A 22,253-nucleotide genomic window follows, 5' to 3' on the forward strand; every position below is an offset into this window, starting at 1 on the left:
TTCCTATTGGGTAATTGGATAAGGCGCAATTTGAAATGATGATGTAGCTGGATAAGGCGAGTTTTGATTTAAATATCGATATAAAAGCATCAGTTTGTAAAGGATATGGCGAGTTTTGATTTGTTTTGTAATACAGGTCGGATAGGTATTAGCAAAAGGAATAATATAATATACTTACCGCGATTTTTACGAAAAATGGATAAGGCGAGTTTTGATATGGAACGCTTCACTTGATTTCTAGATAAAAATAATGCAAATTTTCTGAAAACCAAGTTTGGCTTTTATTAATGATAACAATAACAGTAATAATGAAAATAATATTATTCTTTAATAGTAATAAGAGGTTCTATAGAAATTATACCCGATATAGAGTAAAGAGAAAATGCTCTCCTCAAAAAGAAGATATTGAAAAGCTTTCAACAAGTATTTAGGTGAACCCTATAAACCATAATTAAACCGCTGAGTGGATACAAAGGTCAAAAATGAATTCATAAAAAAAAAATAACAAAAACGATAGAAACAATAGCTAACTGGAAGGCCTCTGGACCAGACAAGACTCCAAATTTCTGGCTATCTTTAAAAGTCAAATATCTAGCAAAGAATTATAGTGAAATAGTCACAGACAAAGAGTTTCCACACTGGTTGATTAAAGGAACAACTTATCTACTCATTAAAAACAAAAACGAAATAAGAAAATATTGTACAATAACTTATTTAACCATAGTTTTCTCGGGTGGGGTACATTTGTACATATCTACATTTATACATCTCTTTTCTTGCATATTTACCCAAAAAAGCTTCTTTTTTGTGAAGAATTTTATTTTCTGTTAATAAAAGCTTTGTAAATATTTACTGCCTTTTAAACCACATTTTTTCTCGGTTTTTCAAAAATAAATTTGTTTGAATAGCCTGAGGTACATTCATATCCCACGTGGGAATGCACGCCTACTGGTTTGGCGGTGCTTTGTACTTCGATCCGGCGCGCGCTGCTTCTAAAAATAGACCATTAGTTGATTAGAGTGATCGTTGCAGTGTGCGCAGACTTATTTACTATTTTATTTATTTCAAAGCCATTGAAGTGTTTTGTTTTAACAGTTAGTTTTGCGAGTTTTGTGGTATTTGGCTTTTTTAAAATTTATTCAAAAATGTTGATGAAATAGGGGAATTTGACGTTATTTTGTCTGACGATGAGGAAAGTGACGGGAAACCGGAAAAAAATTACGAGGAGTCGGATCTTATTGAATGCGATAATGACAGTCAAGGCACATCTGCGGAGCAGGAACAGCAAGAGTCTATGGACGGTGGAAATCTATTATATAAATGTAAAGATGGTACCCAGTGGTCAAAAGTTCCCTATCCTCAGACACGCAGAGGAGCTAAAGATATAATAAAGAATAAACAAGGTCTTACTCCGTATAGTTCAAATTTTACCACTGAAATTGAAGCTTTTTTACTGTTCATGTCAGACAATATATTGAATATATTAGTAGTTCAAATGAATAGAAAAGCTGAAGAGGTAAGTTTCCTTTTTCATTGACCTTATTTTAAATTTTATTTGATATTATTTATTAGTATTATTAGTTTTCTTTATTTTACTGTTACTTATTAAGAATTATTTTGTTATAGGTAATAAGACAATGGAATGAAAAATATCCACATAAATTGCAACGAACTTGGCAGCTTACCGATTCTACGGAAATCAAGGCGTACCTAGGAATCCTGCTGATCCAAGGAGCGCTTCAAGCAACCAAGGAGCCCCAAAAAATGTGATGGTGTACGGATAAGAAATATGTCAGGCCTATTATTCCGGCAAGTATGTCACGTAATCGATTTCAGTTGCTTACAGCATTTATTCGATTTGACGACTATTCTACTAGACCTCAGCGTAAGATAAACGATAAATTGGCGTCAATAAGAGAAGTTTTTGATTTGTTTGTTTAGAATTGTATCATGGCCTATTCATCTGGGTCACATGTTACTATAGATGAGCAACTTGTTTCCTTCAGAGGGAGATGTCCTTTACGAGTTTACATGAAAAGTAAGCCCGGTAAATATGGCCTTAAAATTTGGGCAATGGCGGGTAGTAAAAATTTGTACAGTGCAAATTTACAGGTTTATCTTGGTAAAATAAATAACAAATCAGAAAAAAATCAGGGTGAGAGATCTTGTTGAACCCCTTGGCACTGGATATGGAGTAACCATTGATAATTTTTTTACAAGTCTACCACTGGCAGATAAGCTTGCTGAAAAAAAACTTACCCTGTGTGGAACCCTCAGAAAAATAAGTCATACATTCCAAACGAGTTGCAACCCAAATTATTTAGGCCTGAATTTTCTAGTATGTTTGCATTCACAAAAGAACATACTATTGTGTCTTATACACCTAGCAAAGGGAAAGCAGTTATTTTATTGTCTACGGAACATCATTATGATACTGTTGCAGATGAAAAATATAAGAATAAACCTCATTTTATACTTCATTATAATGATACAAAGGGTGCTGTAGACACCACAGATAAAATGGTAAAGCAATGCTCGCCGAATTTGCAATCGATGACCAATGGCAATTTTTGGCCAATTATTAGATATTGCGGCACTAAACTCTTTTATTTTATGGCACATCAAGTATCCAAAAATCAAAAAATGTAAGGACGACCGACGATATTTTTTGCTTCAGTTAGGAGAATCTTTGGTAAAAGAATATATTGTACGAAGATATAATAACTCAAGACGCTTGAGCAAGACGCTAAGGCAGTATATGCGCGATGTTGTTCCAGACTTGGCGTCTCCTCCAGTTGAAAACCAAAATGAAAGGCTTAAAAGTGGACGTTGTTATCTCTGTGATCGAAATAGAGATCGCAAATCTAGACAACTTTGCAAGGAGTGTCAAAATTTCGTATGCGCGGAACACCATGTAAAAGAAGTGAAGTGTGTTCAGTGCAAAAAAAATTAACTATGTTTTTTTTTATAATTTGATTAGTTACAAGGTTATTTTATGTATTTGTATAATTAAAAACATGTAAATGTATCAGTAGTATCATTTTCATGATGTGGTACAAATGTACCCCACTTGGGACTTTACGTAACTTTTCTAACATGGGAAGACGAGAGTTAACAACAACATACAATAATCCAGCCCAAAGCTATAACACATACATGATAAGAAAATATTTTCTTATGAAGAATAATATGGTCTGCTGCCTACTAACTCGCGTTAGTTAATGTCTTTTCTCCATGTTTCCCACATACATATACTAAAAAGCAGATTTAGTAGACTGATTCTTTTTGAATCCTGATTTTCCAATATATAACAGTTTATTTTGTTTAATGTTTTGTCGCAACTGTTGGCATACAATTGTCTCTATAGTTTTATCAATTTATAATTGGTCGAATCTGTAGAAATAAAGTTTTGCAAAATAAGCTAGGGACCCAAACGTAGTATTTAGGTTGCTAATCATGTGTGTTAAATTTTAAATTTTTATATAAACGCATTCAGGGAAGGGATAATTAAGAACTGGACTGTATTTTTTCACCTCATTTAATTTTTGTTCAAAGTAGTTTAAGAACTGTCTGCAATTTATGTTAGATATTAAAAGAATTTCATAGTGACACCCTTTAATGTATTTGGTTCTTTCTGTTTTAAGATTGACTGTGTTTTTTTTAGCTTAAGGCTTTATCAGCACTTTATTTTATTTCACTTTAATTTGGTTTATTTTTATTTGTGTGTATATTTCATATATTTTTTGTTGGTTGTTCCCGCCTTTTTTTTTGTTTTGTTTGGTCACAACAACCAATGTTTAGAACATTAAAGCATATTTTAAATTTGAATTCTAAGGCACCATTCTAGCAAATTTTTTGGGTCTAACAATTGATGATGGGCCTAAATTTCAAGTTGCTATGCGCTTAGAGTAATTTTTTATAGTTTAGACTTTAACATAGTTAAAAGTGCTTACCATGCTCTTGTGGAGTCTCACCGAAGCTCTGGCATATGTTTTTCGGGCTCATGTGCTCAATGTAGATTTGACTTACTGTTTCTACTTCAAAAAAGAGCAATTCGCTTTTTGTCTAAAATAGGATATCGTGAGTCATTGCATCCATTTTTTTGTAAAACATAAAATGTTAGCATGTTGTCTCTTAGATATTTTACAGACTGCAGGTTTTATAATCAAGTAGATTCTAACATAGATTCTAGTATAGAAATTCTAGATTCTAATAGTAATATCTATAGTAAGATCGCCTCCTTTCCCACATCCAATGCGAAGTAGAGAGCCTAGTAGCCTTATATTTAAATTCAAATTCAAATTTAAAAGACTTTTATTACCACATAAACATTGTACATAAAAAATATTTTTTTTTAATAAGAATTTACACAATGCTAAGAGTAATATGGACTGAACTGCGATTATAAAAATAACCGATAACACATACACGAGCTAGCGCGCATGTGCTGCTCAGACTGTTAAAGCATACTAACCTAATTACAACTAAAAGAACAATACTTTCCCAATTATAATTATTTAGAAAATAAGTTATTAAACCCTAAACACATATAAAAGCTAAAAACAAAAAAATATATAAGGTAATAATTGACTATATCAATTACATTAATATAGGTACCATTTGTGCAATAGGCAGAGAAAAGGAAGGGCAGCAAAAAACAGTGTTGATTTAAAAAGTAAGAACTCAAAAATAATATGGTTGCAATTAAATAAAAACAATTAAATTACATTTTTAATAAAAATTGTGAATTTGTTAAAATGCTTACGTTAGTTTAGAATTTAGAAGAATTTGAATGAAGAGATACGGTTAGTGAGTCGCCATAGACAATATCTGTATAATCCACCAAAGACAGTACAAGCGAATTGCAAAGCAAATATTTGGTATTTGATGGTAACTGATTTTTGTATTGATATAAGTTTTTTAAATGACCGTAAGCAATTTTAATTTTGTTCTTAATGTGGAAGGCAAACCTGAGCTTTGAATCGAATATAACCCCTAGATTACCTTTTTCCACAACGATTGATATGACTGTTCCATTAATATTAATTTTAAAATTTTCCATGCAATCTAGAAGATGACTTTTATTTTGCGAAAAAAACATTGCACATGACTTTGAAGCATTTAATTTGAGGTTATGGTTTTCAGCAAACAAAGCAATCTGATTTAACTCGGCGTTAATTATATTCTGTGCCACCTGAACGTCTGATATTTTAAAAGAATTATAAATTTGGGAGTCGTCAGGAAATTGGTGCCGCTTAGAATTTTCGATGCACTCGATGCACTTTTCGATTTAAGTCCTCGGGTAAATTCAGATTTTCAGGAATAGGGTCAATCTTTTTTTAGTAAAATTATTTTTTTTGCTTTGTTTCAAAATTCTTTACCCTTTTCTATAGACATTTGCTTAAAAAAAGTAATTTTTTCACGATTAATTCCGTGTTTAGTATAATACTTTAATTGCCTGTAATATGTCAAATTCACGAGAGTTTTTTAGCGAGTATATTTTTTGCGAGCTCTGTCTCTTAATTTAATTAGATATTTAATATTACGTATACGTAATATTTACGTTATCCACGGCATAAATGGTAATATTCATAGTCTACTGCAACGTTTCATTTATTAGAATAGGTTGCAACATTCCTGATTTTAATTAGAGTACCATCGGTCAACTATTCTCAAACTCAAACTCAAAAATGCTTTATTGTCAATATAAATATAGAAGTTGTAGACAAAGCCAATAGACTGTACATTAAAGGAATAAAAACAAGAAACTAATTTAAAATAAAATAAAATTATATAAAACTTTGAAAAATACTTAAATGCTAATCATTAAAAAATTCACCTAAACTATAGTACGCTTTACTAGCAAGAAATGTTTTCGTCCTTGTACGTAGGCTTTTTTCAGTCTTAAGTTGTCTTATTTCTAGTGGAAGTTTATTAAACAGCTTTCTATCTCCATATATGATAGAGCTACGGACAAGTTCAAAATAAGGAATGGGTAGCCTCAACAAATAAATTTGTCGCGTATTATAGTGGCTTCCTAAGTGGAGTTCCTGTTTATGTTTTCTAAAAACTAAGCAAACTGTTTCCAAAATAAAAATACAACACAGGGTTAAAATATTATGACTTACAAAAAGCGGGAGACATGAGTCACGAGGCTTTCCCCACATAGATATCTAATGGCCCTTTTCTGGAGTACAAACACTGAACTAAAAAGTGGATTTGAACATGAACCCCAAAAGCAAATTCCATATCGAAGGTGCGACTCGATAATCGCGAAGTATGCAGATCTGGCGATGGAGAAATTAAGACTGGTGGCAATAACCCTTAGGGCGTAGCAGCCTGATGAGACTTTTCTACATACATTTACCATATGGTCTTCAAATTTAAGGAACTTGTCTATGGTAAGACTCAAAAATTTACTGAATGGTGGCATGGTGATGGTTTCATTATTTAAACATATATCATTTGTATTACATTTAAAATTAAGGATATTTGTTTTGGAAACATTAAATGTCAAAAAATTTGCATCACACCAGTTTTTATTTTTAACAAATCTGCACGTATATTGGCCTCCATTTGAGAAACATCAGAGTCGTGCCAGAAAATGGTGGTATCATCGGCAAACAATGTAAATTTGCCAGTTACCTGCAGTTGTGGCAGATCGTTCACATAAATGAGAAAAAGTAAAGGACCAAGTACTGATCCTTTCGGAACACCCACATTTATATTAAATTCCTTAGAAATACCACCATTAAATTTGACAGCCTGGACACGATTTGATAAGTAGGAACGAAACCACGCAAGGGCAGTTCCTCTGAAACCATAGAGCTCCAGTTTCATCAGCAGCACTCTATGACTCACGCAGTCAAATGCCTTGGACAAGTCACAGAATACCGCTGCTGCAACTTCACCAACATTCAGTCGGTTGTGCAGGTGCTCTAGAAAGCTAAAGATAGCATCATTTGTGCTCACAGACTCACGAAAGCCAAACTGCTGAAGACTCAATAGGCCAAACCTATTTAAAAATGAAACCATCGTCACCTTAACGAGCCGTTCCACTATCTTTGCTAAAGTAGGCAATAACGCTATAGGTCTAAAGTTAGAAGGACAGTCGCGATCGCCACCCTTGTAAAGAGGAACAATCATTGCTCTTTTTAAGCCCTCTGGGAAAACTCCAGACATAAATGAAAAGTTAATTGACTCGGCCAAGACTTGCAAAGCAACAAGAGGTAAAACAGAAAATGTTTTAAGAGAAAGCCCATCCCAACCTGATGAATTCTTATTCTTAATATTAACCATTAACTGTTTAAGCTCTTCTACACTTGTGGGGTCAAAAAAAGAAAGATTCGGCTACTACCACGTTGCTGAGATAGCTCCTGGGATCTATTTTTTGTGAGAGATTGACTGCAAGGTTATTAGCAATATCACAGTAGAAGGAATTGAGGACATTGGAATCTAAGGTACTTGTAATAACCAAGACATTATTTTTACCCCTTAGTTCATTTAAAATCTTCCAAGACTCTTTTGCTCTGTTGGAGGAATTATTTATCATCCTTTGAAAGTAGGTCCACTTAGCCATTCTGATTGAGTTTCTGTAAATCTTGCGGTATCTGTTATAATAATTTAAAAATGTTGCATTGTTCATAGCGTATTTCCTTATGTAAAAAAGGGAGCGCATGTTTTTCCCATATACTCGTAAACCCTTAGTATACCAAGGTTTTCTATTTCGTTTCTTATATATATAATATTGACAACAGGAAAAGCAGTGTTAAAATTGTTTAAAACTATTTGATGAAAGCTATGCAGTGGGTTAACAGTAGTCAATACATTATTCCAACTTGACATATTGCAAAGCAAAGAGAATTTGCGGAAATTAGATCTAGTATAGAGTCTATCGCGTCCAAACTTATTCTCATTAGCTGCACTGTTAAACTTTACTAATCCCACTATTGCTTCATGGTGAGACAAACCGGCATTGATTGTGGTACATTGATTTTCATGTTGGTTAAAATTCGTACAGAAGTAATCTATCAGTGAAGAAGAAAATGCTGAAATCCGAGTTGGCTGATCCACGTGCATCTTAAAATTAAATGAGTTGAACAGATTAAAAAGCATTCGATTTGATCCATTAGATTTGTCTAAAAAATTTACATTAAGATCGCCAGTCAGAATCAACATCGCATTAACCGAAATTTCACTTAAGAGGATCTCCAACTTTTCTAAAAAGAAATCTAAATTACCAGATGGAGATCGATACAATCGTAAAATATACAAATTTAACTTACTGCTAAATACAATAGAAAACTTGCACACCTTTTCAATCAATTCGAATACCGATATTATAGCAGTATCCGCTGGTATGTCAACTTGTCTTTGTTCTATGTCGGATGTAAGATGCGTCTTATTAATGCATACTACTAGAGGACTGACGTTATATAATAGATGCTTTATAGTCTAAAGAATGTATGGTATGTAGGTTTTTGTGAAGATGCCCTGTATATCAAAAAATATTAAAAATACACCTTTGTGCAATATGGTTTGTAAACATTTATAATATGACAAAACAGCTACCCAAAGAAAATATGTTATTTTATATTTGATAATTCTGATTAGCATATAAATAGTATATTTCGCTTTAAGAGAAAGATCTTAGACGTTTTTGCGAGATTGATGGTTGTTGTCACAAGCGGTAAGCTTTATCGATCAAATAAAAAAACAGCTTTTTCCCTGTTTCGGGTGAATTTTAAGTAAACGTTTTATCTTTATTTAATATAATTAATTGAATGATGTTATTACGAATGCAGTGTCGTCAAACGGAAACTACGTATGAAACTTTTTAGGTTTTAGCTAGGATATGAGGTCGAATAGAGCTCAAAGCGAAATGCTACAAACTAAGGAACATGTAATCGCGAGCAGAATTATTTTATTTCCAAGAATCATATTATTTTGATAACATTGTCAAAAGAAAACAAAAATAACAATACGTACACTATACAGATTGGCGAATGGATCACTATACATATTAAGTTTCTAACAGGCGAGATGTTGCAACACCAGTATTTTTCAAGAGCGATTTGAGTTGCCAGCGGGAGAAAACGCTTGAACCTGCGGATTTCGACGTTATGCGGTTAAAAATAATAGCCAGTGGAGCCACGAAATTTATCTGCTGTATCTACAGACCACCAAGCGACACCCAATATACGCGGCTCTTTTTGAACCTGGTTGATTGCATTAACCAACTGCAAATTGACTACCCAAGCGCAGAAATCATCGTCATGGGTGATTTTAACGTTCACAATATCAACTGGCTACGCTTCTGCAACAAGAACGACGATGAAGGACGAGAAGCTGAGCTATTTGCCACCATATGCGGGCTTACGCAGCTTGTGGAGGAACCTACCAGAATCCCCGATCGAGACGGCGAGTTCGCGAGTCTCCTTGATCTGGTCTTGGCTTCAGACCCTGACTCGTACACTGTATCAGTACAGGCCCCCCTAGGAACATCGGACCACAAATTAATAACAGCCTCTTGCCAGTTGGATGTTAAAACGCAGGATCCTCCGATGCCGCGGAAGGTATGGCAATATAAATCAGCAGAGTGGAACCATCTTCGGGAATTTTATCGCTCATTCCCTTGGAAAGAAGTCTTCTTTAGAACCAATAACATCTCAGAATGTGCAAACCAAATTACAGAGACGATCTTGGCAGGAATGGAAGCCTATATCCCTTTTTCTACTAAATGCAGAACAAACAATGGTTCAACCTCAATTGCAAAAAGGTAGTAAACACTAAAAACGCAGCATATCGCAAATGGCGTCAACATCCTTCCATCGAAAATCGGAGGAACTTTTTAGCCTCTAGAAATAGCTGCAAGCAAATTATTGATGAATGCAAAGAGAGTCACAACAACAGGATCAAAAACAAATTGCTAAACTGCCCAAATGGAACAAGATCTTTCTGGTCGGTATCGAAAGCCGTTAGTCAAGGATTTGCTAAGTCGGCCTTGCGACCCCTAAAAGCAGATGATGGTTCTATCGCGGTAACAGCAAGGGAAAAAGCCAACTTACTGGTTAAACTCTTCGCGTCCAATTCTACTCTTCACTCGCAAGGCAAAACACCGCCATATTTGCCAAGGGTGAATTCATCGATGGGAGAAATTTCGTTTCCCCAACGAATTATAAATAAAATTCTTAAAAGCGTAGACACCAACAAAGCTTCTGGACCCGATGGAATTCCAGCCCTAGTACTAAAACGTTGTGCAGACGAATTGACTCCTCCCTTATGTAGACTGTTCACGACATCTTATAAACAGGGCTCATTTCCAACAAGCTGGAAAACTGCTCAAGTGCAAGCTGTACCCAAAAAGGGTAAGAAAACGATGCCGTCCAATTACCGCCCGATTGCACTAGTTCCAGTAATATCGAAGATTATGGAGAAAGCAGTCAACTAACAACTGTTAAGATATCTGGAATCATCTGGACTAATCAGCGATCATCAATACGGCTTCCGAAAGCTTAGATCCACCGGCGTCTTCAGCTTCTGGCTTACGTCACACACTTGCGGATGGAGGCCATGGAGAAGCACGGCGAGTCCCGCTCAGTCGCTCTTGACATTTCCAAGGCATTTGACAGAGTGTGGCATGAGGGACTACTAACCAAGCTCTCCTCAATCGGCATACAAAACTCATTATTGAATTGGATCAAAAGTTTTCTTGAACAACGAACAATCCAAGTAGCCGTCGATGGATACCTTTCCGACAAATTTAACCTTAACGCTGGAGTCCCTCAAGGATGCATTCTATCCCCCACCCTTTTCTTGATATATATCAATGATTTGCTAGGAACCACTGTCAATCCAATCTACAGCTTTACGGACGATAGCACACTTATTTTCACATTTAAGTCCGCCAAACCAACGACAGCCGCAACTTCTCAGAATCGTAGGCAGCAACAAGTAGCTTCAACCAACAACGATATTAGAGCAATCTTGGAGTGGGGCGGTAACAATCTGGTCAATTTTAACGCTAAAAAAACGCAGGCTGCAGTGTTTACGATAAAGACTAACGTTGATGGCCCGGAGCTGGTTATGGCAGGGAAAACATTGCCAATGAAATTATCTTTACATCTTCTAGGAGTCGAAGTCACCAACAGTGTGTCCTGGCATGACCACGTTGCCGATATCGCCAGGGCAGCTTCCAAAAAACTCGGAGTGCTTTTCAAAACGAAAAAACTGTATACATCAGAACAGCTGCTGACTCTTTATAAGGCTCAAATACGCCCTTCCCTCGAGTATTGCTCGCATGTCTGGAGCTCTGCACCCAAGCATAGTTTAAAGCTGCTAGATTCTATACAGAAGAGAGCTATTCGTCTTATCGAGAAACCAGAACTGACAAAGAGTCTGGATAGTCTGGAGCACAGGAGAAAGGTGGCTGATCTCTGTTTATTCTACCGTTATTATCACGGTAAGTGCTCTTCTGAGCTGGCAGGCCTGATTCCACCCAGGGCTGTTCCGGCAAGAAGGACGCGTCTAGCAGTTGCGGCTCATCAACATCGAGTCCACCTGCCTACCCCAAGGACGTCGATGTATCGGGACTCATTCATTTGGAGAACATCTTCTTTGTGGAACGGGCTTCCACCTCACATATTTCCCGACGCATACAACCTGCAGCGATTTAAGATAAATGCCCACAAATATCTTCGCGCAAGCACCACTCCAAGAGTGACATAGGACTTTCCTCTTGTGCTCGTGTTTACCATAAAAAAAAAAAAAAAAAAAAAAAAAAACACCGCTGCTGTGAGAGTACGTTGGTGTTCGAGGTTTGAGCTCGATTATTTTAAATTTTATTGTAGTAAGCATCTCACATTTTAATTAAATTTTTATATTTTTATATTATTAATTTTTTTAAAATTTTTCACAAAATTTAAAAAAATATTACGCAGCATGAGTATAAGATTTTTATAATGCAGGAATTACATGTGTAGAAGCCGAATAGATTCGTAATGACAATTTTTTTATGCTGTGCATTAAATATTAAAAATGAAAGCGTAATTCTAATTTGAATAAATTATAAACCCTAATGAAAATATAATGTAAGCATTATAAAAAAATAACAAAAAATAAAACTCTATATAATAAGCCTAACAAATAATTCTTTAAATAAAAAGTTCAAATTGAACTCCTTCTTTAGGTAACCAAATAGCCTTTCGTAAAAGCTTTTATACTTGAAAAAAAAGTTTGAGGTAAAATGGAATTGGCTAATTCGACAATTTTAATTCTCAACTTCTCAAATTCGTTGGCCTACTAATATGATGTTTATAAATAGTGTTCTTAAGGTAACCCCACAAATAAAAGTAATTTGGTGACAAGTCGGGAGATCTTCGAGGCATTTACCTAGTTCCGCTAATAAGGCGGTTAGGAAAAGTATTTGTTAAAAATTCTTTTACTCCAACCGCATTATGAGCAAGACAGCCATCTTGTTGAAAATAGACTGATTCCAGGTTTATATCAGCGGAGAGTTGGATGGCAGGAAGAAATTGGTTTTTAAGCAACTCAAGGTTTTTTCGGCGTTCAAAGTACCATAAATGAAAAAAGACCTAATAATGTGGTCGCCCAAAATACCAGCCCAAACATTTAACTTTTGAAAGTACTGATTACGGAACTGAAAACTTCTGTGCTCGTTTTCTTGAGACCCGTAACGAACAAAATTGAAGGATTGTATTTACCATGCAATAGAGAGGAGAACTCCGTTCTCCGCCACTGGTCTTCAGCAAGCACCTTCTGAGTTTTAAAATATTTAAAACATTTGTACCATGGTGCATACCCGGTTCCTCTTCAACTTCTGCTCGACCGTGTTGTATCTAAAACTGAGGCACTACAAATCATTTCTTCCCACCGTTCTACATCCTGTCATTAGGAGGTTCTTGAGCTTTAATATGACAATTTCTAAAGTCTTGGAGGCAAAAAGATGTCTCAAAATTTGAAATGATATTTAAAATAGTTTTAGCACAAGGAATCGGACCATTTTTAAAAATTTATACCACTCTAAGATAGAGACTAAATCCCTGCATTGTACTGCCGAATTGGCTTCATGAAACCATTTAATCAAATAAACTTTTTCGGAGTGGGTATAAACAGCCATAGTAAATATTTAAAAAAATTTAAATAGCGCTTTAAGACATAACAGTGCGGAATGCATAGCAAAATTTTGAATTTTAGAGATGCAGTCAAAGTAAGAATATAAATAGGCCTAGGTAACCCTTTATTGCATTGTCTAGCTTTCGAGTATCATTGCACTCTTTATCCGGACTCACTGCAATATGACATGAGAAAAGAAAATGATTTGAGACTGTAGATCTTAAATCAATAAAAAAGTAACTCACCACTGTCGGTTTACAGATTAAAACGAACTAGCACTAGCCCTAGCCATAAAGTAGCTTTCTTAAAGAGACTAACACATTTATCTTACATTAATTCAAATTAAAGTTCGTGAAAAAACAATCAAATTCACTACATTGATCTACTTATCACTGCCTCTCTTAATGTCTACATTACGACATATGCCAAAAGTACTACAAAGCTGCCAGTATTGCAAACATAAAGAAATTTATAAGAGAGATAGTAAATGGCAAAACAATAACGGTGCAGAAAAGCAAAATCTCATCCCACCTGCAATAACGCAGATTCACGGTACTGTGTTGTCGTTGCAACCGTAAACCGCTGTGAGAAAACATAAGTCTCTCGTTTTATGTATTAAAAATTTTAATAAATTTGAAGCATAAGGATCATCTGCATTACCTGTGTTTTATATTAATATATTAAATTAAAACGCTATATTGTTTAAAGGAAAATAGATACATGATTTCTTAAATTTTGTCCATTGGCACTTTTTGCGCTTTGTGCCCCAGATATAATGAAACAAATTTGTTGATTTGTTTGACAAATTCATCTCGTTATGTCTGTCGAGCGCCAAATTCGTGTGTGTTCCACCCTTTGTGCGTCGGAGTTCGAGTAAAAATCGGTGTGATTTGAACTGCGGGCCATTTGTTTCCAACGCGAAATGCTTTAGGTTGAAAAGAAGGATTAGTGAGATTTTCCTTTGAAATCGATATTTGGAATAAAAGGCGACTATTTTTTCAAATTGTAATAAACAAGATAATAAAAAATTAACCTTAATTTGTAATAAATGTATTTACTCGATTAGAAAAACCTCTCAAAATATGTTTAAACACATTTCCATTGCCGGCATTTTTGTTCGAATCTTTGCTTATAGTAATAATATTGTACCTTAGCTGCTACTAGAGATGTAGTTTTTCTGCGAGCTTTTGATGCAGTATCTTTGCAACTAAATCATGCCATTCTTTATACTCCGTTGGTGCAAAAGTTTGACATCCACCGGTGACTCCGTTGTCTTACATCCATACCTACATCTGATACTTTGTTTCGTCGAAACATCTACTACAAACTTTCAATAATTTCTTGCTGGTATTACTTGATCTTAGATAGCCACAAGAAAACGTTCACTTTCAAGGAAAAGCTGTCTCGAAGTCAACCCGTAGTTCGACGCCGCTAGGCCGATATACTCTTGTTGAACTTCGTGAACATGCCTTCTATGTATTGGTTTTCCCATTCAAACTTGCAATTTTTCTTGGTTAGTGCTACGGTGTATGGTTATCACAAGCTCTTGCAGTTTAAACGATGTTGAGTCGCAAGTTACTAATTTTCTGAGTCAGCTGCTTTCCTATGTCGGCCATTCCTCCTCCTGCCATATGTGTTGGTAGCGTAGTTCGTTCTACGGCACTGCACGGATGATGCTTATTGGCTTCTAGTCTGTCTAAGTTCTCGATGTCCATTTTAGTCCATCCTATAATACTAAAAGAGTAAGTTAGTAAACTTACTGCATGTGTATTAATAGATTTAAATAAGTTTCTGCTATTCAGACTTATTTTAAGGAGTCGTCGCATTCTTGTAGTGAACTTAGTAGCCAGCTTATTCTTTACAGTTCTATGGCCTATGCGCCTGCTTTTTTCCTAGATATTTATAGGATTCTTCTTCATTCATAGCATTAATTATCTGACCGTTTTCTATGTTTAAGTCACCTGGTTGTAGGGTACCCTTAATAATGTTCACAGTTCGGCACTTATTCAGTCTAAAAGATATTGCTATATCATCAGAAAACCTTTCCACTATTTTAGGCATCTGTTCTAGTTGATTTCCTGTTGCTGCAAGAATTTTTAAATCATCATATAAAGTAGATGCTTTACTCTTGTTAGTTCTCTACTATTCTTTTTTAGGCCAAACCGTATACCTGGTTAAATTTAGTTGGCTAGAGAGTGGGTTTATGGCAAAACCAAAATGGACTTGAAGGAATGAATCTCTTGGAATATACCCCTACGAATAGGAATCATATTAGTTCCAATGCTGTTACCATTAGGCACCAGTTTTTTATTGATGTTCGTCAAGATGCCATAGTGAGTTCTAAAAAGAAAATTGTGTGCTTATTTATTTTGTACAATTGAAGTACATTGATTTAAACCATTTAACTGAAACTGCATCAAAAGCTTTTCGGTAGTCAATGTATGCTGCGACAAGGTTTCTCTTATTGTTAAGTGCCTGATTGCAAACTACGGAGTCGATAATTAGCTGTTCCTTACAACCGGTAGAGTATCAGTAAGCATGGTATGGGCCAATATTTAGCAGGATCTTGAGTGTTTTTTATTAAATATTTAATTGTTATTAATATTTTTATTATTATTATTATTATTATTGTTAATATTATTATATATAAGATTATTTAGACCTTTTTCATCTTCCACTGTCTTTTTATCTGTATTTACAAATCTCTATGCTTGGCTATCTATCATCTGGTTTATTATGCATGATAGTCTCTCAGAACACTGCCCACAACTTATAGTTATTGTTTTCGAGAGCAGACTCCTTTGTGAGTTTTAGGCTCTTGATGCAGTATCTTCCCCGCTGAATTGTGCTTCTCTTTGTATTTTGTTGCAGTAAATGCTTGGCAGCCTCCAGTCAAGTGTTATATGGTTTTGTGCGTCTGGCATCCATAGCGACATATGTCACTCTATTCAAATGGGTCATTAACGATGTATTTTAAGTATTTTGTTGTTGGTATGACTTTATCTTGAATCACCAGCAAGAGATCCTTCATTTTTGCGAACATCTTTCCTGAGGTCAGCCAGTAGTTCGACGCGATACTGTTGACATATTCCTGACTCACCTAGTTGGGATGCCACCTATGCAGAGACTTTTCTTTTTAAAGGCGCATCTTCTTTTGATTGGTCTTATGAGGTATCCCTACTTGCTGTTCACTCAATCGCAGAGGTGTTGCTTGGTCTACACAGGTGTGCACAAGTTTGTGTGCTTTTGTCAGAAGGGTCCTGATGTTCCGTTGTCAATTTTCGATATCGACTTTACTTTAGTCAATTATACCAAAGGAGTAACCAAGTGTAAACTAAATTTTTGCTGTTAAGATGAACCTTGTGGTTATTTCTTTCTTCATTGCTTGATGGTCCACTTTTCGCACCTACTTCACATTTAGATATTTATAGAGTTCGTAGTTCGTTAGTACTCATTGCCTCGATATTCCCTCTGCTTCTTCCCCGGTTGTATATATTCATTGTATTTATACTCATTTTTCTAGTTTAGACCAAAGTGCAACTCAATTTCGTTGGAGAACTCTTCAGCGATGTTTAGTATTTGCTCAAGTTGATTTTCGGTTGATGCATACAGCGTTAAGTCATGCATATACAAAAGATGATTAAGCCTGGTTACTTCTGTATTATTTATTATTTCATCATATGTATCATTCATGTATATTATTATTTCTTTATATTCCATCTGGGTGTATCCTTGAGTAATATGCCTTTCTTCGTTCACCCAGCTAGCATTCTCGTTGTTTATTGTTGGTATTGATGAGAGTTCGCTTCCCCAAAAATATTCAATTTGCCCTTGGCTTGAATGTAATTTGGTCCCTTGTTTCAATTATTATTATTATTTCCGGTTTCCACATAGATATTTGATCTATGGTTGATTTAAAGCACCACCGTGCCCCTGGGGTGATACTTGTATTTCTTCCAGTGTACAGTACCTTCCTTACTATGTAGGCAGTGCTCATTTATTTATGCCGAATTTTATATTTTTCTATATTCTCATTGCTATATTTTTTCTGCAAGTAGATTTTCTAATATAAAACTTGAGCCGTGCATGCAACTATTCAGTATATCTCTCACAGAACTACTGGCTCTTTTTAAAATAGAGACTCTAGGACGCTTAAACTGACATTAAACCGCTTTAAACACGCTTTGTTTGAGCAAACCGTTTTAATTTACAATAAAGGGGTTTCAAACCCTGCTACATACGTTTGCATTTTCCCGAAATTACATTACTAGAATGCTAGTTCGCGTACTTATATTATTTACACCATCTGTGCTGGTTATAGACGATGCTGCTCGAGCGCAGCTTAAGTGATATAATGCTGTTCTCAAATTAAATTGCAACCTATATAAGCTCCGGCCGGAGTGTCTAATTAAATAATTTGTTTAAAATAACTCACGTTTTATTAAAAGTTTTTAAATAAAAGTAATTTGTTTGCTACTATTTTAGGTGAAATAGATACTATAAAATAAATGTCCATAAGGCAATGAAAGAGGGATATTTCTATGCACCACGTCGTTTCCTATTCGAACGAAAGTTTCGTTCCTTCGCACATAAATGTTCCTTAAACCTCTTTCGGTTAATTAACTTTTGAATCTATAGGAAGAGTTTTATAGTTTTTAAAAGATAATGATAAGTATTTTGGTAAATATATAATAGTAATTGAATTAACTTTTAAGCGGCTGTATTTCGAAATATATTTTTGGTTGATATGGGCCATAAGAAAAATTTACAAAGAGAAGTTTTTTGTATGAGTGTTACCAAATAATAGCATTTTGATAAATGAATAGTTCGTTCAGTAATCGCTGGAAGATAATTCATTCTCGATCTTGCTTAGAAATAAGTACCTACCTGTGGGACAATCTGACATCAGTCATGCTTTAAAATAGAAAATAACATCACTGAATCTGAAAAGGTAAGCCATTAAATGAATAGTGTGTTCTGTTTTCACTTTTATTTACCGTATTCAAATAATTACTTGCAAAATCACAGAAGATCATATTTAAAAATACCACTTACTCGTATTATAAGTATTATATTTACTGGTTGTGTCTCTTTGACCTTCAAGACGTCTATTGTAATACCTATTCACAAAGGCGGTTCGAAATGAAAATAATGCAAAATATTGCGAAACTGCAAAATACAAAGTATTCAAAGGAATAATTTGTTTTTGAAAGCTTAGTAGAGCGCTTGAGTCATCATCAGTGCTAACTGAAAATAAGTTGGGTGTTATATGCGTTAAAAAAAAACAATGTAGCTAAAGATGCATTAATGAAATATACTCACTTGTCAGTTAAACCCAGAAGTTTTCCATTATGGGAACACATTTGATAGTATCAAAATTATTCTAAAGAACGTAGTACATTTAAAAAGACTATACAGAACACCAAACAGGACGAACTGTATTTAAAAAGGGGGCATGTTAGTGTCCTTCGTGTTTAGTTTTTTAATACATCTTTGAATACATCTGGTTTGGTTAATTTGTATTATCCTTTGAGCAACACAGCCACTTCCCTCTTTAAATTTTAAAAGGGCGGCGGAACGCCATTTTGAAAAATTAAATTAAATAAAAAGAAGGGTCATGCGATACATGGTTTGAAAGCTCCTACTAAATGCTTTATGGTCCTAGAACATTAAGTCATTTCTTCTACCGATAGCAAAATGACAGCCTTTCAAAATCTTATTTTTCGCATTTTTATTTTCTTTACTACACCTGTTCAGGTGTAATTTGTTTGTAGGTGTGTAAATAACAAAAAGTATTAATTTTTTTTTAATTTCAAAAAATAAAAAAAAGTTAAAAAAAACAAAATAATAACTAAAAAAAAACAAAAAAAATCAAAAAGCCAAAAAAACAGCACACCTACAAACAAATTACACCTGAAGAGGTGTAGTAAATAAAATTAAAATAAAAATAAATGAGAAAGATAATGTTTTGAAAGGCTGCCATTTTGCTATCAGTAGAAGTATGGACCTAATATTCTAGGGGCATAAAGCTTATGGGCAACGCCGTGACTATGTGTGCAGTTTGTTTATTACATTTTCTCGTTAAAATTTTACAGATTAAGCCTGTAGTCTACTAAAAAAACATTCTTTTTGTGATGAGAGCTGTCGAGTGTATTTATTGATTTTGATGGTAAATAGTTCCTGAATACTATTTTTATTGTTTTATTGCCGTTTTTATAAGCCGTGTTGAACTTTGAACGGATTACGTTGCGCACAATAACCCTCGGCGTACTGAATATGGATCTTCGATGACCCGAAACTTAAAAATCGTGAAATATCTTTTGCTTCCCTGATTTTTTTTAGTGAGCGTCCATCAATTCTCAAATTTAATCATAACAATGCTTTATTTGGTAAAAATTTAAGAAAAAACTAATTTTTTCTTCAAAAAATTATGGATGAGTCTCCGACGACCCGGTTTTGGGATAGATAGGTATATGCTAAAACTCGCTTTCTTACAGATCTAAACAAGATAAGTTGCGTATATTTCCAATTTATTGCTTTTTTCTTCAGTTTACTGTCGAATGTTACTGTGAGAGGGTAAGTGTCATTTGGTCTAAAAATAAGGGTTTATCCGACAAGGAACTCTACGAAATATTGATGCATTCTTTAGATGACGAGTGCGAAATACCTTTGGAACAGGCATTTATTGATTTGTCAGATGATGAGGACACCTCGGATGAAGAGCCTGAGATACATGACGGCAATCAATTTTAAGAGTGAGAAGAAGAACAAATATATTTACCTGATCCATTAGAAGACGAAACAATGAGCAATAAAGAGTCATACGATGTTGATAATCGCACTTGGTATACTGCACATAAAACAGGAAAATCGAGGACATGCAATATCTTGCAAGAAAATAAAGGTTTCACAGATAAAAGCAAAAATATAAATTCTATCATTGACTGTTTTAAGCTGTTCTTTTCTAAAGATTTATTAGATATTATTATAAAATACAAAAACAAAAAAGCTAAACACTTTATAAACACCCATAATGGAAGTCATGAAGTCAAGATGGAATCATGGATTTACCTTATTCTTACTGGTAGATTTCGAGAATCAAGAGAAAGTGCACGTAGTTTATGATCGACTACTATGTCCAGAAATAGATTCAGTAACATTTGACGTCACCTTCGTTTCGATAATCTATCTACATTCTACAAGGGCTGAGAGAAAAAAGGAGAATAGACTTCGATTCGTGAGATCACTGAGGTATTTTTTTTTTTTTTTTTTTTATTCATTAAACGGGAAACCCTTATTAGAAAAAAAAATTATAAAATATAGTTATGTCAATAATTAATAATCCTTACTTAAACTATTAGGAGTTAAAGTACTTAACTAAAAAAAAAAGACTCTAAAGTAAAACAACAAAAAAAGTATCTTTGTATTTACTAATAGATTAGGAACATAAATTCTCGCTTGGTTTACCCATCAAACAACATATTAATTAAAAATATTAATTGAACAATAGTAAGTATTCAACATTTTCATTAAACTACCCGTAAAAGACCCATATGAATTGCTAAAAACATCTAGCCTCTCCTCCCGATCCAAAAAATCTAGAGATCTCTCCAAAAAAGAGTTTTTACCATAATTGGTTCTATGGAACCCAATATGAAATAAATTATTTTGTCTAAGTGTTCTCTGAGGAATAGAAAATTTAACCTGGGAAAGTAAATCCGGACAGGATGTAATACCATTCAACAACTTATAGATAAAACAGATGTCAAACATTGTTCTTCTTTTATCCAAAGACAAAACTTTAACATAATTCAATATTTGGGAATAATCATGATTAGCAATAAGATCTAAATTAAACATGTAGTTATAATATCTTAAAAATTTGTTTTGCACACTCTCCAGTAATGACTTATAGACATTATACTGGGGAGTCCAGATAATTGAGCCATACTCAAGCTGTGATCATACCAATCCCACATATACAGATTTGACAGCCTGCAATGATAACCCCTCACAATTTCTAAGCGTAAAACCCAACATTCTATTAGCTTTTACTACTATTTGGTCTATATGATTGCAGAGGTTTAATTTCGTGTCAAACAGTATTCCTAAATCTTTAGCAACATCCTTTAATTGACGTTTCTGGCCGTTAATTGTGTAAAATGATGGTATCCTACTTTTTTTCCTATGAAATGAAATTTGGAAGCATTTATTAATATTCAAATCCAACAAATTATTTCGGCACCACAGAGAAAGGCTATCAAGATCTTTCTGTAAGAGGCTGATATCAAGTTCATTCATAATAACTAAGAAAAGTTTGAGGTCATCAGCAAACATTACAAATTCACAATACTCCAAGACATCCCTAAGGTCATTAACAAACAAACTAAATAGTAAAGGAGAGCAGTGTCCGCCTTGTGGCACTCCACAAACCAGAACAAACTTCAATCACCTTAGATATAAAATTACCAAGTTTAATCACTTGCTTTCTATCACTAAGAAAGCTAAGCAACCATTTTAGGAATCTATCAGAAAAACCTATATTTCTCAATTTTTCAATAAATAACAAATGATTTACCTTGTCAAACGCCTTGGAGAAGTCTGTATATACAGCATCAATTTGATACCCCCTCTCCAAGGCATCTGACAACTTGCTGTGGTATATGAGTAAATTTGTAAGAGTGGACCGACCACCTCTAAAACCATGCTGTTCCTCAACAATAATTTCTCTACATTGCCAATTTAAATGGGCAAACATAAGGCTGTCAAAAATTTTGGGGATGGATGACACTATGGCCACACTACGATAATTTCTGACATCATCCCTCGACCCTGATTTAAAAATAGGAGAAATATAACCTTCTTTCCATATGTCTAGAAATGTTGAAAGAATATTGGGGATTCCATCTGGACCAATCATTAACTTATTAGGCAAAGCCCCCAGCTTATCAAACACCTCAGCCAGACTTATGACAGGACAGTCAATATTAAATTGGCTAAAAGACTTTTCAGGTGGGGTTGTGTTTGCATTTGAATAGACTGCAGAAAAGTGAGTAGCGAATAAATCAACAATCTGCTGACCATCAGTTGCAACACTATTATCTAAAAACATTTCCCTT

The 22,253-nt window shown here is 34.5% G+C and overlaps 1 long non-coding RNA gene across 1 annotated transcript; it reads right to left on the minus strand.

The window, feature by feature from the left end:
- Positions 1 to 852: 852 nt before the first annotated feature.
- LOC126741947 (uncharacterized) lies at positions 853 to 5,099 on the minus strand. The gene is made up of 3 exons (XR_007662439.1): positions 5,005 to 5,099; positions 3,954 to 4,065; positions 853 to 992 (listed from the first exon to the last, which is right to left on the minus strand). It is a non-coding gene; the product is annotated as an uncharacterized LOC126741947 (long non-coding RNA).
- Between the last annotated feature and the right edge of the window lie 17,154 nt (positions 5,100 to 22,253).

The sequence above is a fragment of the Anthonomus grandis genome, chromosome 11, assembly GCF_022605725.1.
Source record: "Anthonomus grandis grandis chromosome 11, icAntGran1.3, whole genome shotgun sequence".
Lineage (NCBI taxonomy): Eukaryota > Metazoa > Arthropoda > Insecta > Coleoptera > Curculionidae > Anthonomus > Anthonomus grandis.